Genomic DNA, 21,908 nt, shown 5'->3' with positions numbered 1-21,908 from the left:
CATATCCTGCACATTAGCACATCAGGTTGATTCAAATTTTTGATGGACAAGACTGTTTCTCTCTCTTGTCTCTGTACCAGCTATATCAGAGCGTGAAGAAGCCAAAGTGTCATCAATTGCTTGTTTCTGCTGACTGTAAAAGACTCCCACAGTCAGCAATCTGTCATGTAAGCAACCACCCATCACACTCTTAACCTCTCACACTCTGGGAAACTGCATGGACTAACAGTAAAGCCCACGGCAGCCTCCAACTTTATTTATATTCAGACAAATCGTGCAGTGTGCTCACTAATGAAAACTTTCAACACAAAAATCATTTGAATAACCTTTAAAGGCCCTAAAAAAACATATTTTCTATTTTCTCAATCAGCTTCTTACTATGAGTAATGGCATTTTACATGAACACAATCATTTCTGCCAAACTTAACACAGTTTTGCTTATTTCTAATGAGCGATTTCTGCATTTCTTTCTTTCTCTGTGCTCTTCTCACTGGTTTACAATGGGCGGTAAATAATATTGTGTTTTTGTGTATTATGTTTTTTTAACTTGTAGAGAAATATAAGTTATAATATAAGTGTTCAGGGGCTTTAAAATATGGAAATTAATCTCAGATTTTATATTTATATACCACATATATTTTCTGCCCTTATTTATCTTTTTACTCTTTTCATTTGGTATCTAAGTTGGGTTGTCCTTCACAGTGCTGCAAATCCCTGACCTACCTGGGTGGCAAGATATTACATGTGACCTAGCATGAAGAAGAGCTGCTTTATAAAGACTCTATGTAGGCGTCACAGCCATTTTATGATGTTGAAATCGCTCTCTCCTGCCTGTCAAACACTGTTTATGCAGGCATCTCAGATCAAATGGGCTTTTCTGGGTGTGCATGCGTGGATTCGTCCATCTGTGTGTGCTTGGGCTTGTGTGAAAATGTGTGTATTGTGTGTCATCAGAGGGCCAGTTCTTTAATGTGTTCGCCTTCCTTCTGGCTCTATGTTAAACCCCTGCATTGCAGCACTGCCAGTGGGATTTCAGCAGGCACGGCCCTTTTTTTTTTTTCTTCAATCCTCACAATAGCGAGATTAAATTTGGGCCAGATCCCTCCTGCGTGGAAAGCTCCTTGCTCACACATGCACATCTTCCAGTGTTCATATGCTACGCTCCAGAGAGCGCAGGTCAGCTGAGAGCCCCAAAAGTCTCCTGTAGGCTCCCTTTGCCCCTCATGAATCCCCCCTCCCCCTGTCTGAGTGGGAGCAACAGTCATGGAGAGCCACGTGTCTTGGAGACAGACACAGACAGAGAGAACGAGAGACTTAGAGAGAGAAAAAGAAAACATGGGATCCTTGGGGGCTCAGCAATTCAAGTGCTATCTTAGAGGCTGCACAGCAATCTTGTTAAAGAATGGAAAGGCTCTGTAGTTTGGTGCTGAGTGACTTTACCAGTTGTTTGCACTACGTGGTCCTCTTCATCAAACAGAGATCAATTGGGGAATAAGAGGCAACATAAATCAGAGAGTGTTCTTTCTCTCGGACAGCAGTGGGATTTTAGCAGTTTGGAATATTAGAAGAAAGCTTTATTTCAAGTCTCTTACCGTGGACTTGTTTAATCAATGAGACAAGCTCAGCCGGCACAGACAGCTAACGCGGTGCTTCTGGAATAATTTTCACTTAAAAATTAGGAAAAAAATATCAACAGCTAGAACTGGATGATGTTGACAAAATGAAAAAGACAAGGAATTTTGTGACGGACATTTTGGCAACAATGGTGTGATGATATTTTGGAGATGACTATAAGTGGTTTCAGAAGATATTAACGCAAAAAGAAATTTCTCGCAACAATCATTATTGGTGTGAATGCGATGGCCAATCAGGTCAGAAAATCGTATAACTTAAAGTCCCTGAAAACAAGTATTTCTTTCTAACATTATATATACAGTATATGGCTAAATAATTAGCAGTCAATATTAAATAACATCTTTAGGTATTATTTATTACGAGTTTATCATTCTATGAAACTGTCAAAGTGGGTGTGGTTTGGTCAGATTTGATTGACAGTGACCAAACAACCCACCAACTGTCATCAGATTCTGATTCCAATGTTGCTGAATCCTGATTGGTGCACAGAAATACGTGACATCACTTTTTTCCACGCCCCGCCCACTTTAAACCAGTCAGAAGAGCACAGAGAAAGAAAGAAATACAGAAATCTCTTGTGAACATGTTTCTAACTTTGGCAGAAAATTGTGTTTTCATATAGGCTAAATACATTTTGAGGGCCTTTAAAGACCACTCAAAGAGATTATTGAAGATACCATATGTCACAATATTACAATACAAAAGTTGAGAGCCAAAATTGTTTTGTTTAGAATCAAAAAAATGTGCCAAAAAATTTGCAAAAATATCTATAGACTCATATAAAAACAAGACATTATTTTAGTGTCTCTCCCTATCAATAACCCAAACAAGGTTCAGTCGCATGTGCTGATGAATTGGTGCAGTATTTTCAGAGGTATGTTGTAGCGTGATGAAACAGTTTAGACCTGTTGGATCTACTTTTGTCGGGAAAAATTCTTTCTAAAAGTCGGGGAATTCTTTCACATCTAGTGACACCTACATCCTGACATCTAATGATTTGTCTTATCAATGTTCATTTTCATATGACTCCACTGCCAGCATGGTTCACTGGCGTGACCAAAGGGCAAAGTCGTCATTAAATTCCCTTTCATTTCTCTTCTGCATAGTTTCGTCCCTTGGGGACATAAACAGGTGTGGGAAAGATCCAATTATGTTCACCAAGAGGCATTTCCCTTTAACGTGATTGTATCTAAGAATCTGCATATCAAGGCCTGTCGCCCCTGTCAGCTAGCCAATTTATGATCTTTCAAGAATTATTTCCTTTTTTCATCTATTTGAGATTTGACCTTATATTTGTCCTCACATGATAACATTTATTTCTGCTGTGAGATTATGTTGCTATATAAGCATATAGCAGGCAAAACCTTTTACGTTAAGGTTTGAGATTCAAATCAGGTTTGACTGAGTGTTTTTGTTTTTGAATTCAGTCCTTGTCGTTTGACCTTTCTATTTGAAACAATGAAAATGTCACTTGTGTTCTTGGAGTGCTGCAGTGTGAAGCAGTGTTGAAGCACTGCTTTTCTCCTCCCTGTCACTGCTGCCCCTCAGCTAGCTGCAAACAACTCACTTTGACAGTTTCATAGTTTCTATGAAGACTGCAGGTATTTCACCTCACAAGAACCTAAAGAGTCCCCAGTCTATACTCCTCCATGTACCATGAAATTATTCTTCAGTGCACTGATATTCGTCATCTGCCGTCTTGTTGTCTAGAAATGCATTGTGTCACAAATGCTGGAATTAAAAGGTCACCAACACGAGGTATAGAAAACAATTTCTAACAGTATTACAACAGTGTTCGTTTTCATCATAAATTTTATGGCATCAGCAGGTCCAAATGATGGATTGATCTCAAGGGTGTAACTTATTTAAATAGCAATTTCAATGGGAAAATTAACTGTTTTGAGTATGTTTAGTAAAGTAAAATCCATATATAATAAATACAATTTGCAGAAGAAAAGCTGTTCTGCTGATGGCACATTGTGAGAACTGTTTTCCTTCACTGAAGTGCACAAATTGAAGTTGGTTATCTCTCCCTATGGATGTCTTTCATGATACAATTACAATAAAGCAATTAAGTCCAGTGAGTCATGAAATTGATTGTTTTGCCAAAATAGTAGAAGGAAATTGGGCCACAAATAGAATATCCTCTGCAAAAGAACTTGGACAGAATTTGACTGATCATAAAAGTTCTTTAATTCTCTCACGTTGCATATTAAAAAGCACAGGATATAATTCCTGGCCACGTTATGCTGCTAAGAAAGTGACTTAGATCTGCACCCGGCCAAGAAATAGTATAGCACATAACATAACTTTTCATTATTACACTTTGGTTTTTGTACAGGTTAAGCAAACAAGATATAACATGATAATTAATGAGCTTTAGAGGTCCTGGTATAGGCAGATTTTGCCTTCTGCCTTTGGGCAGAGCTAGACCAACTGTTTTCCCCTGTTTCCAGTCTTTATGCTAAGCTAAGCTAACCATCTCTTGGCTGTAGCTTCATATTTGATGTACAGACATGACAGTGTATCTATCTTTTAGCTATCTCTCAGCAGGAGAGCAAATAAGCGTATTTCCCAAAATGTCAAACTGAGTTTTTTTTAGCAATGGATGATAGAACAAATGGCTGATGAATTCATCTTTAGTGGTTAACCCTGGGAAACACCACTGTGGAGATATCTTGGTAATAGGTTCAAAATGAGAGATCAAATCTATCATATTTTCTATTTTATGAACTCAAAGCTCTTTTAACTCAGGTTTTAACTTTAATGAAAGGATACACACACCAGTTCAATTGCCAGTCAAACACTGTACGTTTACATGTTCAGAGAGGATTGAGCTTCAGCAAAAGTTTCAAATGAACTTCAAATTTGCCAAATTTCTCTCAAATAAATCTGTAATGAAGATAGCTTCCCAGAAAGAAGATATACAATACAGATGCTACTTTGACCCAAAGAGCGAACTATTCCTCTCTGAGTTCACATTGTCTTTCTCTTCCAGGGTTACTGACTGACAAAATTCTCACTGTGATTACCTCCAGCCACTTTTCGGCATTCAAGATTTGGCTGTAAGTATCCTACCAGCAAAGATAATCTGTGCATGAGTCGGGGCTCAGAGCCAATGCTGTGAACTTAAAGGTTGTGCGATAGTGAGAGAAGGGGGGAGGCGGAGATTCTCCACTCCATCAGAGCAGTCCAGTGTCATTGCGGTGACCGTCCTCTTTAAGAGGAGACTGATCACTGCACATTGTTAGATGCCTCCATCCTCTGCAGCTCCCCTCTCAGAAATATCATCCATTCCTCGTCATTTGAGAAATCCAGCTCCTTTACTGTCCACTGGAGGGATGGACCAGATGGCTGACTGTCTATAGCTGGATGTTTTCCAAAACTGTCGAGTAATATAACACTCTGATGAGCTGTGGGGTGAAACACTAATTGACCTGAAAGGAAAATTATGTTGATTATCTTTAATTGCTTGGTATATATAAATTCTTCCTGAAGAATGGAGTTATTTATACTTCATACCAAATTATTTCAGAAGAATATTTTTGAGCTGAACATTGAATCCATAATTTAAATCAGTTCAGTACTACGGTATACTTAAATAGATGTGAGCCTTGCGTAATCACATGTTTTGGACTCCACTAGATGTCAGCATGCAATGTTGTGTGTTGGGTTTTCCCCACTCTCCCTTCTGTTCTTAGAGAAGCTTTGCATGTGCCAGGGAGGAGGGAGCCCACTGCAGTGTGTAGTGAGCAGGAAAGGCGTGGTGAGGATGAAGGTGCAGCCCACTGTGAACAAGCATGATTTACTGTACTTGCGCCAGTCTCCATCATACCCTGCACACTCCAGCACTCAGCTGATTAATCAGAGTCATTTCCATGAATGATGGAAGCTCCACTGCCTCAGGCGGTACAGGAAGCTAATAAACCCCAGTGGACAACTGCCACGCCCGGAGGGACAGTTACTGGCCACTGCTTTTATACCAGCTCTGTTACTACAGGCATCTGCCGTTATTTAGCCCTCACTGCCCTTTGTCAGCCTTATTGTTATTAACATTGATCAGCTCAACATCCTGAATGGGAATTCATACCCTGGGGACTGGTGGTGGACAATTAGTTGTTTGAATATGCGGCACCATTAGAGGTTGTAGCTTTTAATAAATGCATAGTGATTTTTTAAGATTATATTATTATAGAGATATATTTTTCCAGAGCAACTGGAGAAAGGCACATACGTTCATCCTTATCTCTGGTTTTGGACGAGGCATCACAGGTGAATAAGACAAAAAAAAGAGTCCTTCTATCCTATCAGGATGAAACGTGAGAACTCAAACAAAGATTTGTATATTAGAACTTTTTAAACCTGCTTTAACTGATTTTTTGGCCACTTGGGGGCAGCTGAGACAAGCTTTCACTGACATATTGTCACCTTTTACGATGACAGAGTGAACTTGTTAGCAAACAGTTGCCTGTTTACACATACAGCGGCAGATATGAAGCAACATCAGCAATCATTTGTAGGCTGTGTTCCTGGCCACCAAATGAAAGCCTAACATTCACTCTAGCTCTGTTTTTGGTCTCCACCAATTCTGCTCCAGGGAAATATCTGGCTATCTAGCCAGTGCTCCACTATTTTTACCAGCTAGTCACTAACTTTGTCTGTCTGGAGTTTGGTGCTAAGCAGGTAGTGTACAGTGGGTTTTTAAAGCTTTTTCATTGAAAACAGCTGCCTGCTGTGGCCAAAAACGAGTGAAGAGTGAACCAAAACTGTCCACGGGGCGGAAAACCAAAACAATAAGATCAAAGGTGCTCTGTTGAGCTGAGGGGGACTACAGAGTCAGGTAATTCTCTTTGGGTTTGTCACTACAAGCGACTAATTTCACATACATGTTGAAGTTAGAATTGTACAAAATCAGTTGATGGATTAAATCTAAGTTAAGATTCACAATTCAATTAAATTATCTACACAACGCAGCAAATTATCACATTTTAGAAGCTGGAACCAGCAAATGTTTGTCATTTTTGCTTGAAAAATTACAGAAATGATTAATCGATTATCAATAAAAGTTTTGTTGATTTATCTACTAATAATTTCAGCTCTTCACAGAAGGCATATACATATACCATTTTAAGAAAATGGCCTTCTTTGTTGCTAATAGAAACTATGCATGCACCCGGTATATAATGCAGAATATGAATAGTTGTGTGTATTGATTTGTACAATCTATGAAACTACAGTTGTTATTGAAATAACAATGATATAATCTCAAAATGTTCCATTTAGTCCTCAATTGGTGTTTTCACTTGCAGTACCCCTTCAGTCTTCAGTTACATTTGCACAAATTGTAGCAGTTTCTTTAACAGCAGTGTGGAGACACATTATGGAAACATGGATCTAGCAGAGAGGCTTCACTGTCACTCTGCCAGATCTAAAATGGGCCAACACAATGAAACACAAAATATTGCATTGTTGCACCTCCTCACATTTGCAGCACCATATCCCAGCACAGACACAGAACCAGATCTAATCCCTGACTGCCAGCCACAGCATTGTACATTTACCACACATACATGAAGGCAGCATTCACTAAAAAGATTTGGAGCTCTGGGGAACGGCAACAATGCTTCACTGCCTCATATTTAGGGCCACCGCAGACATAAATCTTGAGACTTCACTTGATAAAAGAAACACTACATGCTGTCATATGTTTGTGCAGGTATCTTTTTTATGCAAATGTAGTTTTTCTTGTTCTTGGGTCCCTGGCTTGGAAAAGAAGCATCGCAATCTTTTTTCTTTGTCATCCTTCCTACTTTACTATTTTCCTCTTTTCTTGATGAAGTTCTGTTAAATTCTCTACTCTGTCTCTGAAATACAGTCACCTTGTTAAAACACAGCCATGTGACTTAAATCATTGCACAGAAAATCACATGGTGTTACATGTGATTTTGTAGAAAAGGCTGGGTAGGGAAAAGCATTTTACTGGCTTCCCATAGTCATTGACTGAAGGGCTTTAATACGTGACTGTAAGCACCATGCAGTTAGTCTCCACAACACGCATGCCTTATTAAATATGTATTCTAAGTTGCACTGAATCTCTCTGGAGACTTGGCCTTTTTAGTTCAAAGTAAGGTCTGATGGAGTTTTTTTCTTTTACTCACTGAAATGATGCTGATGACTACTAGATTATTAGTATATTTGGTGTCTGCTGTAGCAGCAATAGTCAGCGGTATAAAACTATGATGAGAGCATTCATTCTTGTCATCTGTTGCTATAAATCAGTATGCTTCTGTGTTTCATGTCACATGGGACAGGTGCCAGTGTTGCTTACCATGGGTTTACCCAGCATGCTGTGAATCTTGGTTGGATCAATATCCTGTTCCCACTCAGACACTGAATCAGACCTGCCTGGGTTTCAGGGCACTGGGCTGTAAGATAGCTGTTACAATGTGGAAAAGAGTGCACAAAGGAATACAGGCTTGACTAGCTTTCATAGAGTCAATAGCAAGGCCTAAATGTCATACCACATTGTTGATGAGGAGGGAATAGAAACTATTGGCCTTCATTTAGTCCAAATCGCAGTGGGAGGTTGACATTTTACTTTCACCCTACACAAAACAATACGGAGGCAGAGATATGCAGGAAGAGCTGAAGCAGCCACCTTCCACGTTTGTTTGTGGATCCTGAAGGCTATATTCTGTATTTTTCTTATTGTCAATAAATCGCATAAAAAGACCAAACAGAGAACTGATCCTGCTAACAAGTATTGTCTGTGTTGCCAAAATCTGATTTTGCTTTTTCCTCTGTGCCTCTGTTTCTTCCATATCCGCCCAAAAACTATTAACAACCCACACTGTTACACTGAGTGACATGTTCCTTCATTACGATGAACCTGGGCACTGTTATTTTGAATCAATGCTACATACACTATCATGGTACAAACCAAATGTGTATCAATCTGAAGCAGAAAATAGTCCCCAACAAATGCACCATTTACTCCTGTTTGAGGAATGCCCATATTAAATAAAAATGAAACTATATACTTGTGACCAGTTTTTAACTATTTACGTCTTCAATAGGAACAAATGAGCTTGGTGCCACAGACAGGGTAGAGAAGTAGCAAATTTTGCGACACACATTGTTGTTTTTGATGTTTTCATGGGATTTGTTGACAATAAGAAAAAATATAGAATAACGCCAACCTCATCCCTTATAGTTTGTACACTTTAGCAACCTAAACCAAAAGGTGAAGATATAAATATATACAGAGTATATCAAGATGTACAGAGCTGTGCTTGTGTCATTTTTCTTTATCTGAGTATTATTGGGACAGCTTCACCTCCCCTATAATTACCAGATCACTTCTAATTCAAAACCAGCAACTATACATTATTGTCTGGACACAATGCTGAGAAATGGTATTGCCACAGACAGGAAACAAATTACATTTCTCTCTTTGCAGTTGTACGTTTTGAAATTACAAAAAGCCATCTCTCTCTCCCTTCCATTTTCACTGATTGAGACTTTATTGATTTCTTGTTCAAGTGCTCATTGCCGGCCAATAAGAAGGGTGATTCACTTAGGGGACGATGATAATTCTCGGTGACACACAGTAATACCTGACTGGCTCCAAACTGTCTGGTTCAGTGTTGGTGTTAAGCGAAAGAGTGCATCACATCTTGTCATTAAACAAGCAGATTTACACATTAATATGCCCACTGTAAAGAGAAAAAAAACATTGTAAGCTAAGGGGTCTGGGTGGCATTGCTGATGTTTGAGCACTTTAAGTATTTATACTATAAATTTTCAATTTTTGAAGCCTTTTATTGTGACTTTTATCACAGGACCCTCTTTCCTAAGCTTCCGATGCTTATATAAAGTGGTGTGAGAAAGAGAACATTTGTTGGTCAGCAAAAGGTTTTTACATTATACCCAAAACACTCACATATTTCTACGCTTATATACGCCATACCCTGCTAGTCTTTGTGCCGTTGTCGTAGGATTAAAATCTTCCTTGATGACAGTGGGAGTGGTGCAAGTCCAAAAACATAATTTAGATAAATGGATAGAGATGACAAGCGCGAAAGAGACTCAGCAGCAGACTACTGCTGCGGTAAGCATACAGCAAATGACAGGCTTCTTCTTGTCTTTGTCTTATTATCTAGAGGTCTCATCAACACTATGTCATTTTTTTCCGTTTACTTATTTACATCCACTCTTTTTTTCATGCAGTTGCAGCCTTGTAAGCTCAGGAACATATCTGAGCTCTGTGGAGTACCCGAGCAGCGGTGCTGTTTGAACAAGGGTGCGGGTGCCAGTCGGACAGCAGAGCATATGGATGCTTTTGGATTTCCCTTATGCGTTGGACCGGGGCACATATTGATGCATACAGCACCTTGTGAGCAGCATCACAAATCAGCCGGCTGAGTAGTGAGGGCTGGAGTGGAGGCAGAGATGGAAGATGGAGAGAAAGCGAGGGGAAGGGAGAGGGGAAAGGGGAGGGGGATCCTTTCAGTGACAGAGATAGAAAGAGTGGAGAGAGGGAGAGGAGGAGGGGATTGAGAGAAACAGAGGTGGGGGTAGTCACAGCTAGAATGAGTGAGTGTGCGTGCGTGTGTGTGTGTGTGTGGGAGAACAAGTAGTGCTGCAGTGGAAACAGTGCGAAGAGGACTGCAGTTTCTGGTGCTGATGGGAGAGCGGTCGAGGGACATTATTAAGGCATTGTAACATTAACCCTAAGTGCCTCTTTGGTGAATGGGTTAGCCTGTTGTGGAGAACAGGATTACGGAATTACGGTAGTGCTGGTAAGGGTGTATTTCAACTCTCTTCTCAGCATTGCTTGAACACTTCCTTTGAGGATCCTGGAATACAGTTATAGGCTTTTAAGGCTATGGGTTGTTGCTGTATTGAGGATTTTTCAAGGCTGTATCTGACTTAGTGTTTCCTTTTTGTTGGTTTTACCATAGTGCAGGTGCTGTGTGCATGTTACTTCCTGATGCATGTGGTCCCAAACTTTACTCAGAGCTAATTCATAAGCCTTTGTGAAGGGAATACTGAACATCCTCTGGTTCCTGATCTGCCACAGGATCCAGCTATGGACCTTGTCTTCACGCGATTTGTGTGCAATCTGCTATGATTCCACATCAGGCACTGTTTGTAGAAGGGCGGGGGGGAGCTCTGGATAGCTCTGGATCGAAATTGCCTGGTGGGTGTAGTACCTCTTTCCTGGAGAGTGTCCAGGAGGCTGCCCTGGCAGACAGATGCTCTGCTTACCCCTGTAACCACACTGGCATCTCTCGCAACCTCCCTGAACACAGAGAAACAAACAAGTGGAGCCAAAAAACGGCACACAACACTAAAATACCTCAGGTCTACTGTATTGTATCCGCAATGTAACAAAACAGACACAAGCCTCGGTGCGCTTTATCTTTTCAGAGTGAGTAGCCAGACATAAAAGGAGGCTGACAGTTGTGCTGAGGAGTATAGAGAGTAGAGGGTGGGGATTTTATAAAGTGCTGCAGGATGCTCTTTTTTTCTGCTGTCTCTCATGGGACGTATAGCACAGGCAGTACAGAGGTGACAGTACCAAGGACAAAACCTATCTTGGGCTGCTTGTACCTCTTACTACCTATTGCTGACTCTTGCAGGTTTGCATCAGGCTCATCATTAGCATAACAGAGTTTTCAAATTCATTGTAACAAACTGACTATCAATAGATAGTGTATTATTTTTGAAGTGTTATTGAGAGCCTGAGGTTTTTAGCCTGGTGTGAACCTCTGCAAATTCAAATCACTCACAATTTTCACATTATGCACAAAGAGAATTATTTATTCTTCTGTCTTCACAGGGCTTTGCGTCCTGAGTTAACATCTTGAAATATAAACCAGGTTTATTCTTTCCCCAGAGACTCTTGTGTTGTAATTATCAAGGACAGTCAATGGCTTGTATTTGGAGTGGTCACATGATCACTAAGGTTTCAGGAGTATAGTAAACAAACACAGTGTGGAGGATGTGAGGGATCATATTATATGTATACACACCTGGGTATGTACTATACCCGCATACATATGTACTCCTCCAATATCCAGAATACAGGAGACCATGTGATACTGAGCATGCTCGGAGGGTCCTTTTTTTGTCAGGCTCTAAAACATTCAGACAGGCTCATTAAGTCCGTACCTCAGGCTGCCGCTCCCATTGGCTCTCACACTGAGAAATACTCTCCAAGTCTCTCCAGAAAAATGAGAGGATGCTTTGAAGTTCACTAATCTTATTTCTTTTTTCTGTTGGCTCCCTCCAAGAAGGCAGCTGGTGCCCGAATGCTGGAACTACTCAAAGAAGAGGAGAAATAAAAGACACTTATTCTAACTGTGCAGCCTCCTAGAGTGTGAGTGGGTGTGCCCTCTTGCTCCTGCCTCTTGTTTTCCTACATCCTGCTGCTTCATTAGGTTGAAACATTTCTTCTCTGCTTATATTTTAAAGTATTTCACAAGCAGAAGTATGTTCAAAATGACAAAGCCACCCATATTAGACTCTGAGAATGAGTCAGTGATTTTTACCTCTGACACATTAGTAACTATCATTGAGAATGCTCAGCCACTATCGGCTTCTCACTCCAGGTGAGAGCTGAGCCTTCCCAGCCCTGGCTCCAGCCCATTTGATGGTGTGTTGCAAGCAGACGATGGCAGTCAGCTTCAGTGTGAAACGGTCAGACGCTGTCACCAGTCACAGCATCCTGCTGTGCTGACGGCGCATTTTCACCACCCTTTAATCTTTAGAGGGAGAAAAACATGGCAATTTTTGTTGTGAGACCACTAGCAGCATTTTTTTTTCCTCTTGGAGGAGAGGATTTGTGATGGTCTGAGAGAGCATAACACAGAGCAGGGTAACACTTGCTGTAGAGAATGAGTGAACTTATTTTCACTGTGTTTCATCATACTGGAGATGTTTTGCATAACGCCTACAATGTTACAGCAAAACCTTTGAATTTATTCTGAGATTTTCTGTATAGAAAGTTACACATATATTAGTTAGTAGTTAGTTTAAAGGAATAACTTGACATTTTGGGAAATACACTCATTCGTTCTGGCGAAGAGTTAGATGAGACGATCGATACCACTCTCATGTCTGTACAATCAGCAGCTGGTTAGCTTAGCTTAGCACAAAGACTGGAGGCTTTGTCAAAAGGTAACAAAATCTGCCTGCACCTCTAAAGCTCACTAATTAACACGTTTTATCTTGATTGTTTAATCGGTACAAAAATCAAAGTATAAAAATGAAAAATCACCATTTTACAGGGGTTATGTGCCAGACTATTTCCTGGCTGGGACCAGCAACTTCCTGGAGTCTCTGCTGGTTGCCTGGCAACTGCTCAGAGCCAATTATTTTTACACTTTTTGTTTTTGTACGGAATCAAACATGATTTAACGTGTTAACTAGTGAGCTTTAGAGGTGCTGGTAGGCAGATTTTTTTTTACCTTTGGACAGAGACACGCTAGCTGTTTCCTCCTGTTTCCAGTCTTTTTGCTAAGCTAAGCTAACCGGTTGCTGGTTGTAGCTTAATATTTAATGGTCAGACATGAGAGTGGTTTCGATCTTCTTATCTAACTCTCCACTAGAAAGCAAAAAAGTATATTTCCCAAAATGTCACACTGTTCCTTTCATGCAATCACAATGGATGATTCCCTTACTTGAAAAGAGATTTTATACTTGCAGTCTTGCTCTCTACATATTTTCCTTTTTAAAACAAGAATGTCAGTAGATGTGGCCTATCTGCAGTGCTGCAGAAGCCCTCTCCTCTTTCACATTTTCTCCACACAACCTTACATGCAGATTGGGTCACTATCTCTGTGACATAATGATTAATCGGCCTATCAGGGGACAGGGAAAGGGGTTGTGCAGAGTTGTGCTGAGGGGGAGAGGGAGGATGTATGGCAACTGGCTGTAAATGATCCCTGCAGCTCTTCGCTCAGCATTCAAACACTGGCGCCTCCCACCTCCTTTTCAAGGATCCCTCCTGATAATAGCTGAGTCACATTCAGATGCAGGTGAGAATAAGCATTGTTTTATCTGCACAAGCAGGTTTGTAAATGAGCCTCTCTGGACCGCCCTTTTGGGTCAACACACAATGAGATATATGATGGAGAGGCTCTCTTCGAATTCTCTTTAGTGAGATGATGTGCAAGGCTTTTTGACATCCTTATCTCGGTCGCTGCCCTTCGGATCAGCAGTGGCACCAGTAGGATTTCCTGATGCACTTGCATTTTGTTGACATAAAGATATAATTGCCATGTCATCTCTGATTGATGATCATGGTCTTTTCTTGTGGATGCTTGTATTGTGTATGTTTGCATTTAGAGTATTTGTGCAGCTCTGAGGCTGAACACGGGTCTGATACCTCTGTAAATATCCTGTGCAGGATGATTGCATAAGCTGTTCTGCTGACTGTGTTGCAAATCAGTTGCTGAGTGAATGTGTAAATGTCATTCACACTGTTGTTTGAAGCACAGGGATCACTAAACAGTTGTGTTGTGGTACAAATTTTATCAGTTCATCTTAGGAAAAAGTGTTATAAAGTAAGTTCCGCACCCCTTAAATAAGCCTTTAAAATTGTAAGATTTGTCAAAGCTATTTTAACAGTAATGCCACCATTAACTGTAGTCTACTTCTTATAGTACTACACTATATGTCCCACATTGACCCAAATAAAGGGACATACACACCTTAAAAAGAGAGATGGTTGGCAGGATTTTGCTGATCGTTGAAGTCAGTGCCTTGTTAGTTGTAATTTAATGGCTTAATTACTGTTAAGTCTCATTACAGCATTGGTCAAGAGTTTCAGAATTTGGCTCTGGCACATGTTTTGCACCGTGTGCTATGTTTTGGGATTTGCCAGAACTTTTGTCAGTCTTTTGGCTCTCCACCATGAAATGACAGAAGAGGAAATGTTTCGCAACTACAGTAGAGTACTTTGCAGAAATCTGTCTCTGCAACACAACTTGGAATTTATCTGACTGTGCATGCCAGCTGAGATCTGCTCATCTGCAGGACTGTGGACTGACATTATGTGCACAAGTGATGAAGAAGAGATATCTTAATGCAGCGTGGTTCACAACAACAATGTAAGACCAAGGAAAAAGCATATAAAGATGCAACTAGCAGCGGCTATAAAGACTACAATGTGAATGGACTGAGGCTGTAGAGTCAGTGGCACCTCTCAGCTCAATATTTTGATTTACACTGAGGTAAAGAATGCAGAGCATTTTGTAAAAGTTTTATCAGTAATGAGTTAATTTAATGAGCAGTACTAGAAATGACTATTGCTGCAATTCTATCATTATAGTGAATTTTTCTGCTGAATATACTCTTAGGTTCGGCTCAGGCCAAGATCTGCACAGTATCTCATCCTTCAGTGGTAAATAACAAGCAATGCAGCCATCAGTATTCCCCCTGTAATCCTATTAAAACTTGGTCAAAATGAGACCATTATGTCTGTGGGAGCCCCAAGTCCATTTCGGCAGGGGTAAATTACCATAGAGTAGCAAGAGTTCAGGAACAAAGCTGCACATTATCTCTAATTGAAACAACTCCACCATCTCAGCTCTCTGACTACAGTAATGCTGTCTGATGGATCTAATAAAATACTATGCCCCCTGTTCTCTAAATGTTCCAGTACACATTTTCCGCTGAAAACGAGTCCAGACAGATCAGAGGTCAGCTGTGACTCAGCGGTAGGCAAGCCAATATTCTCTTCCTGTTTCTTCAAGTGTGTTTATCATAAATTCAAGATGCGTGTCTTATGAACAATTACCCTTTAAATTATGTCCTCAATATCTTATGCAACTTGGCTCACACCTAAAATAGCTCAATGGGATTCGGATGAAAGAGTCACTCAGCGTGAAAAGTAGAAATACAAAATTAGCACACATGCAGTTTCTCAGAAAGAGATAATCTGTCCTGTTGTGAAAGAAATACCACTTTGCATAAATGTTGCATCGGCCTAAATCTGAAATGATCAAATTAACAGTCTCTCTTGTACTTAAAGCCTTGAAAGTTACTAACTTCTTGTACATTTTTTAAATAATCCAACCCAGTAACTTTCTGTAACAATCTGTTTACTGCAACAATCACATTAGTGAGACTTAGAGGAAATGAATCTGCGCAGGATGCACAGCAAGCTCAACTGGAGGCAAACACTCCACCCACCCACACATAACCAGGAATGTCACAGATGGCAGGGGCCTCTGTGGGGGCTGAATGATTTCATTGGGGTCACATTATTCCGATTACTTTGTGTCTTTGAGTACCCTGGTTGTCTAGTGGCCGATGACAACAAAGCAGCCATTGCTGTTGTTTCTCCTTGAATACAACAACCTTTTTACAGTGCCTAATCGTCAATACTTAATTTGCCGCCCCACTGCTCCTGACTGTTACCCCGAGCTGCAGTCACATGACCCCATGACCAGTTTTCTCTCCATTTACAGAAGCCATTTTAAAAGTGTGTGCTAAGATGTTTGTAGATTTTGAACCATGTGCTGCTTGCATTCAATTTAAGTATGGATGAAAATGCAAGTTCAACATTTAAACATACACACATGTTCATGAATCCACACAGCCACACACACACACACACACACACACACACACATAGATTGGGCACTGGCAGACACTGTGTGAACTGGTATAGAGGCAAGTTGTCAGGGCCAAGGGAAAACAAAGGACTTTGCCGTCTAGCTGTAGATTGTTAATTAATTGCTGTTCAGGGTACTTGTTGTCGTGTAATGAAACAGCTGCATGACTTTTGCTCACTTTCCTTAGGTTGGTTTCTCTTGGATCTGATCTGGGTGCTAATAAGCCTTCAATAAACACAACCCCCCACACAGGGAGTTGGTTCATCTGCAGGCTAGGGTTTCCTGTCAGTGGGGAGGATGTTGCATCATGTGGTCAATGGGTCATCACACAGATGACGTCAGATAAGGAAGGAGAATTTCTTAGTCATGTGTTTATATGTGAGAGGAAGGAGATGCAGTTATTGTTATTGGAGTTTCTAAGTGACTCATATTTTTCTCTAATGATGATGAAGACAACATATGATGTTATAATCCGTTCGTGTGCATGAGTGTGTTTTAAATGTTTTCTCTTATACTCTTATTTATTGCATAAAACATATGCAGTTCACCCCATTAAATATACTGCAAGCAGCACCCCTGTAGTTTAGGGATTTAGACGCTGACCATGAGCCACAAATTCCCTGATTCGAGTTTGGCTGGGGACCTTTGTTGCATCTCTCTGTCCATCAATTCCTCTCATTCCTGTAATAAAGGCACAAAAATGTTCAACAAAAATTCTTTTAAAATATGCTGCACGACAAAAAAAAGTCAAAGCAGTAAAAATATGCTATGATATACTGTAAGAGTAAGAATCAAGGGAGAAGTCATCATCTCTTATTGATTTGTGTTATTAAATCTATACCACATGTAGGAGAAGGTGCAGATAAGAAAAAGTAGCTAAGTTAGAGAAGGATTTGGCTGTCCTTAATATTAGCAATAATTAAACAAGTTTCTACTCTGTGTACTGTGTGAGCCATTTCAAAGACAAATTTCCGTTGCCTTGTGATGGACAGAGTTTCACTGATTCTGATTCGGGTTATATAAATTGAGTGTCCTCCTTTTCCTAGGGAGATGCATACAATTTAATGTACTGTATGTTTAATTAATTTGAAATAAAAGAAGCACACAACACAGCCTCTCCCAGTTTCCACATATTTCTCCTCAAAGTCTACAATAATGATTTTTACAAATATTGAAGCCATCTGCCTTCATCTTCACGTGTCTCGGTTGGTAGAGATTAAGAGACGTGTTTAACTTTTATGTACCACAGTTAGTTTTTTATTTCAGTAAAACTTCCACGTTAGTACGTGGGGTTGCTACACCCTGTTTGTTTGTGCACCAAAGATAAAAGTGCTTGATCCCCATCCAACTCGGAGCAGTGCGTTTAGTGATAAGGGCCAGATCATGCCCATAGCTGCGCTGCTCTGGGCCGTGGTGCTGAGCCATTTTGTTTTAACTAATTCTGATGACTCAAATGCTAACGAAATGAGACGTAAATTGGGAGATGGAGCTAAAACCTCCCACACATCTCAGTAATTGAGTATTATATTAAATTCATATTGGATAAGAGCTCTGTTTTTTACTTTTATTCATTCCGGGAAGGTTTCCTAAGCCTGAATGCTTGCTTGTGTCAAGATTGCCCTGCTCCACACTCACACCGCTACACACATTTACACCTGGAAGCTGCTCAGTATAACCACAGTTGGATCTGGTCACTGTGCAACTCTACTGGAGCGGATGGAGGTTAAGCGCCTAGCTCAAGGGCATCTCAGTGTTGGTAACGAGCGAGGGGAAAGCAGTGCTGTATTACTACCTTTCCAAGATTCAGTCTGCTCAGGGATTGAACCACCAACCTTACCTCAATCCCAGATTCCTTACTTTTAGGCCAAAATGTACTTAATACAAGATTTTTACAAGTTTGGAAATTGTTGCATCTCTCTGTTGTAAATATCTAATTATTAAGTATACATTGTTCAGGTCTCTGATTTATCCCTCTAGGTATGGCAGTCTGTCGGACGGTCCACCGCTTTGGTCCAGACTGATATCTCTCAACAACATTTGGATGGATTGCCATGAAATTTGATTCAGACATTCATGCTCCTCAGAGGATAAATCCTAATGGCTTTGTTGATCCCCTGATTTTTCCTCTAGCGTCACCAGCAGGTGAAAGTTTTCACTTATCCAGTGAAATATCTCAACATCAGCAAGATGGATTGGCACAACATTTTCATTATTATCGTTCCCAGACGATTAATTCATATGACTTTGGTGATTCTCTGACATTTCCTTTAGTGCCACCATTAAGTTGACATTTATGGTTTTGAGTAAAATGTCTCAACAATTATTTGATGGATTGCCATGGAATTTGGTACACACATTCATGTCCCCCTCAGGATTCACTGTAATTATTTAGCGATCCATTAACTTTTCATCTACCACCATAATCAGGTCAAAAATACTTTGGTTTTTGACCAAATACCTGTAAAACTAATGACACTCTCATTGGTCTCAGCTATACTTTGTGTTTACCGCTAATTAGCAAATGTTAGCATGCTAACACGCTAAACTAAGAGGGTGAACAATGGTAAACATTATAACTGCTGAACATCAGCATGTTACACAGCTAGATTTGTTATTAAGCATTTTTGCCTTTGTTTATGTAGAGATTTCAGGATTGAGCTATTGTGACTTGTTATTCAATAGGTTAGTCTTGTTAAAGACTGAAGAAGACATAAAACTCCCTCTTCAAAGAAAAAGTGGTTTATATAGTTTTATATAGTTTATTGTCTGGAGTGAGTAGAAGGAGCTGGCTGTGAAGCAGGACTAATGGCTGTCATAACACAATAGCGTAAGTCTGTGGCCTCTCTGTCGGTCCTCACTGTCGCCCTCAGAGTGGAGGAGATAAAATGCTTGAGCACATATCCAAAAATGTTAATTTAATTGGTCTGGCTTGAACTGATGTGAGGGACAAACAGGATAAAATGCACATAAACCTCAGGTGTAAGTGGATGCTTTTAATATTGTCACAATACCTACAGTAATGTATAATACAGAGCGGAGACAGTGAGGCAGGTGATTGCTGTTTGATTGAGCAACACGCTCATTTTCAAATGTGTGATGGGTTAGAGTGATTCTGAGTCATTTTCACAATTTTATCAATAACTGAGTTCCCATCTCAGTATATTATAACAAGGCGCTGGTTGTGTGTAACATCAGCTTACATAACAGCAGCACGAGTTATTTCAGAGAAATATATTTTAAGATGAATAAACTGGTCCTGGTCCCTAAATAATATGAGCTTATTCTTCCCGCTGTCAGCTACAATTTGAATAATTTATATGCAGCAATAAATAGAGGCAGAATCTCTGGCACCAACTTGGAGAATTGGCACTTGAGAAATGGGAAATTCTTATTTATTTATTTATTTATTTATTTATTATCACGATGACTTTAATAAAATCAACAGCAGAAGTCTCCTCTTGTTATGCTTGTCATCATTCTCTGCTTTCTGAATCGAGGTTTCGCCCGATCACTCATCACTCTGTCGGCAGGCTGCTTTCAGCTGCACTTGTCACACTGTGATTTCTGGAACCGATAAGAGCTCTGATTGAACATTTGTTTGGCCTGTGGAAACACCACTGGAGAATGGCTTGTAGTTGTTCATTTTGTTTCTTTCTACGGTTAAACACCTTTCCTGGTCAGGCACTGTTGGCTTGAGTACAGGGCAGTGTCCAGACAAAACAAAGGTGTGATAAATTGAGAATTTATAGTTATTTCTCATAAATATTGTCAGTAATTGATCTCAAATCATTGTCCACTGACCTCACAACACTGTGAAATATGTTAGAAAAACTGGAAAATGACAGACTGTGGTGTAGACTGCTATAAGAAATAAATTCTTGTGCACCTCCTCAGTGGAAATGGATTGAATGCCAAAGAGTTCAGACCTTGGCTGAGTCATAAAAAAGAGCTTTGTTATATGGTTCCAAAACTTAGTCACACTTCCTGTATTGTTGAGAGTTGAACAAGCATTTGAAACTCTTACACTTAACCATACTGTGGACAATATTTCCAGTGTATTAAATTACTTTACGTACCATTTTCAGTGTATTAGTCACCTGTCATAATATTCCTTCCATTATGAATCATTACATTCATAGTCATTAATATATTGTTATTTTAGAATCATACTGCTGTGTCATACTGTTTCAACCTGTATGAACAAAATGGGGCCTTTTTGTTAAGTTTGAGCATTTTGAGAATTTATTTATTTATTTATATGTGGTTTGAAGATGCAATCTGGAATTTGTCTTTGCGATTGCCTTTCTGCATGTTATATTAGAGCTGCTTCTGTTCTCATTTTGCTACAGTACACCATACAATATGTGGGCTTAGTGTGTGCCCATCAGAAGCTTCAATCAATTATTTATTTTTTTGCAAGAACGATGCTTCCAGCTGTCTTTGTTGTGTCTCTGTTTTTGACATGGATAAATGTATGTTGGTGGACAGAAAGGCCTTTGGCAAAGGAAAAAAATATTTCACTTTGATCATGATTTGATCTGAATGTATTAAACAATACACTGTTTTGGTCATACTGTAATTATTGAACTAACAAGTCTGAGTGAAATATCCATGGGGTCTGTTTGCACCGTCAAGAAAACATTTAATCATATCAATCATAATTCCATATCATTTTCTTTCGTACTATGCACCTCACTACTGTAATGGACTGTGGAACAAGTTAGGGACACTCATTCCTCTCGGGGACTCAAATATAAACACGTTCTGCTTGTTTGTTTGAATATTTTAATTAGTGTATCTGTGTGTGTGACTGTTTTGCATGAATGGGTTGTCACTTTGTGATATGGTATATATGTAATTCGTTCTAAGATCTACCACATAAAAAAGGTCTTGATCTCAATTAGACTTCATGAATAAATATAGCGTAACTAACTAACACCATGACAGATGTAAAAATGCATGCATCCATGGAACTCAAGACACAGCAGTGGCAAATCTGGCAAAACCAGTTTCAGTTTGCCTGTCTTGACTGTGTTTGTTCTTGTGGCAGATGTAAGGAGAAAAGATTAGTGGCTCAGACGTGGACCTTTTGAAGATATACTCTCTCAATACCATCAGCAGCTGCATTAAATATATTTGTTTCTCATCTAATAGGAACTGTATGTTATGCCAGTGCTCTGAAGTCACATTACATTACATTTCTTTGGCACTTTTGTCCAAAGTGACTTACATTTCTCCCATGCATACACTCTTATAAGAGCAATTTGGGGTTCAGTGTCCACCTGAGCTATAGCCACTTTTTGATCCTTTTTCATTCTTTGTCTGGTAATTTAGATGCCAGTCTTACAACCGCTCTATTAAAATGTTATGCACGAAACTTTGTGCATCGATTTAGGCATTTTTATGAACTTCAGAACTTGTGTGTTATCACCTTTATCCATGAATTATTTTACCTCCAAAATTAAATTTTTTTGCACAACAAACTTGAATCCTGTGTGTGATTTTTCTTTTTGAAATGTCGCCAAAAATATGAAAATTGGCTGAATGACTCAGCACTTTTCTGAGCTACCGTCAATATCTGCACATGAATTTTGACACACAAGTGAAATATAATGTGTAGATGGAAAACAAGCTACTCGCACGTTT

At 39.7% G+C, this 21,908-nt stretch overlaps 1 protein-coding gene across 9 annotated transcripts in view; it reads left to right on the top strand.

Moving 5' to 3' along the window:
* The window catches only part of LOC122882364 (synaptotagmin-2-like), a 55,263-nt gene that overhangs the window by 19,888 nt on the left and 13,467 nt on the right, over positions 1–21,908 (top strand). For 5 of the 9 annotated variants that reach the window (XM_044209657.1, XM_044209653.1, XM_044209660.1 and 2 more), the window contains one exon: positions 4,634–4,700. The exons of 3 other annotated variants lie outside the window; for them this stretch is intronic. The gene's annotated coding sequence lies outside the window, so the exon portion shown is untranslated. Of the gene's footprint in view, positions 1–4,633; positions 4,701–10,238; positions 10,437–21,908 lie in introns of those variants that run through there. One more of the 9 variants, XM_044209654.1, reaches the window with a different exon arrangement.

Source organism: Siniperca chuatsi, linkage group LG10, assembly GCF_020085105.1.
Source record: "Siniperca chuatsi isolate FFG_IHB_CAS linkage group LG10, ASM2008510v1, whole genome shotgun sequence".
Taxonomy (NCBI): Eukaryota; Metazoa; Chordata; class Actinopteri; order Centrarchiformes; family Sinipercidae; genus Siniperca; species Siniperca chuatsi.
The sequence above is the reverse complement of the archived record's forward strand: the minus strand, read 5'-3'. Positions and strand labels throughout refer to the sequence as shown.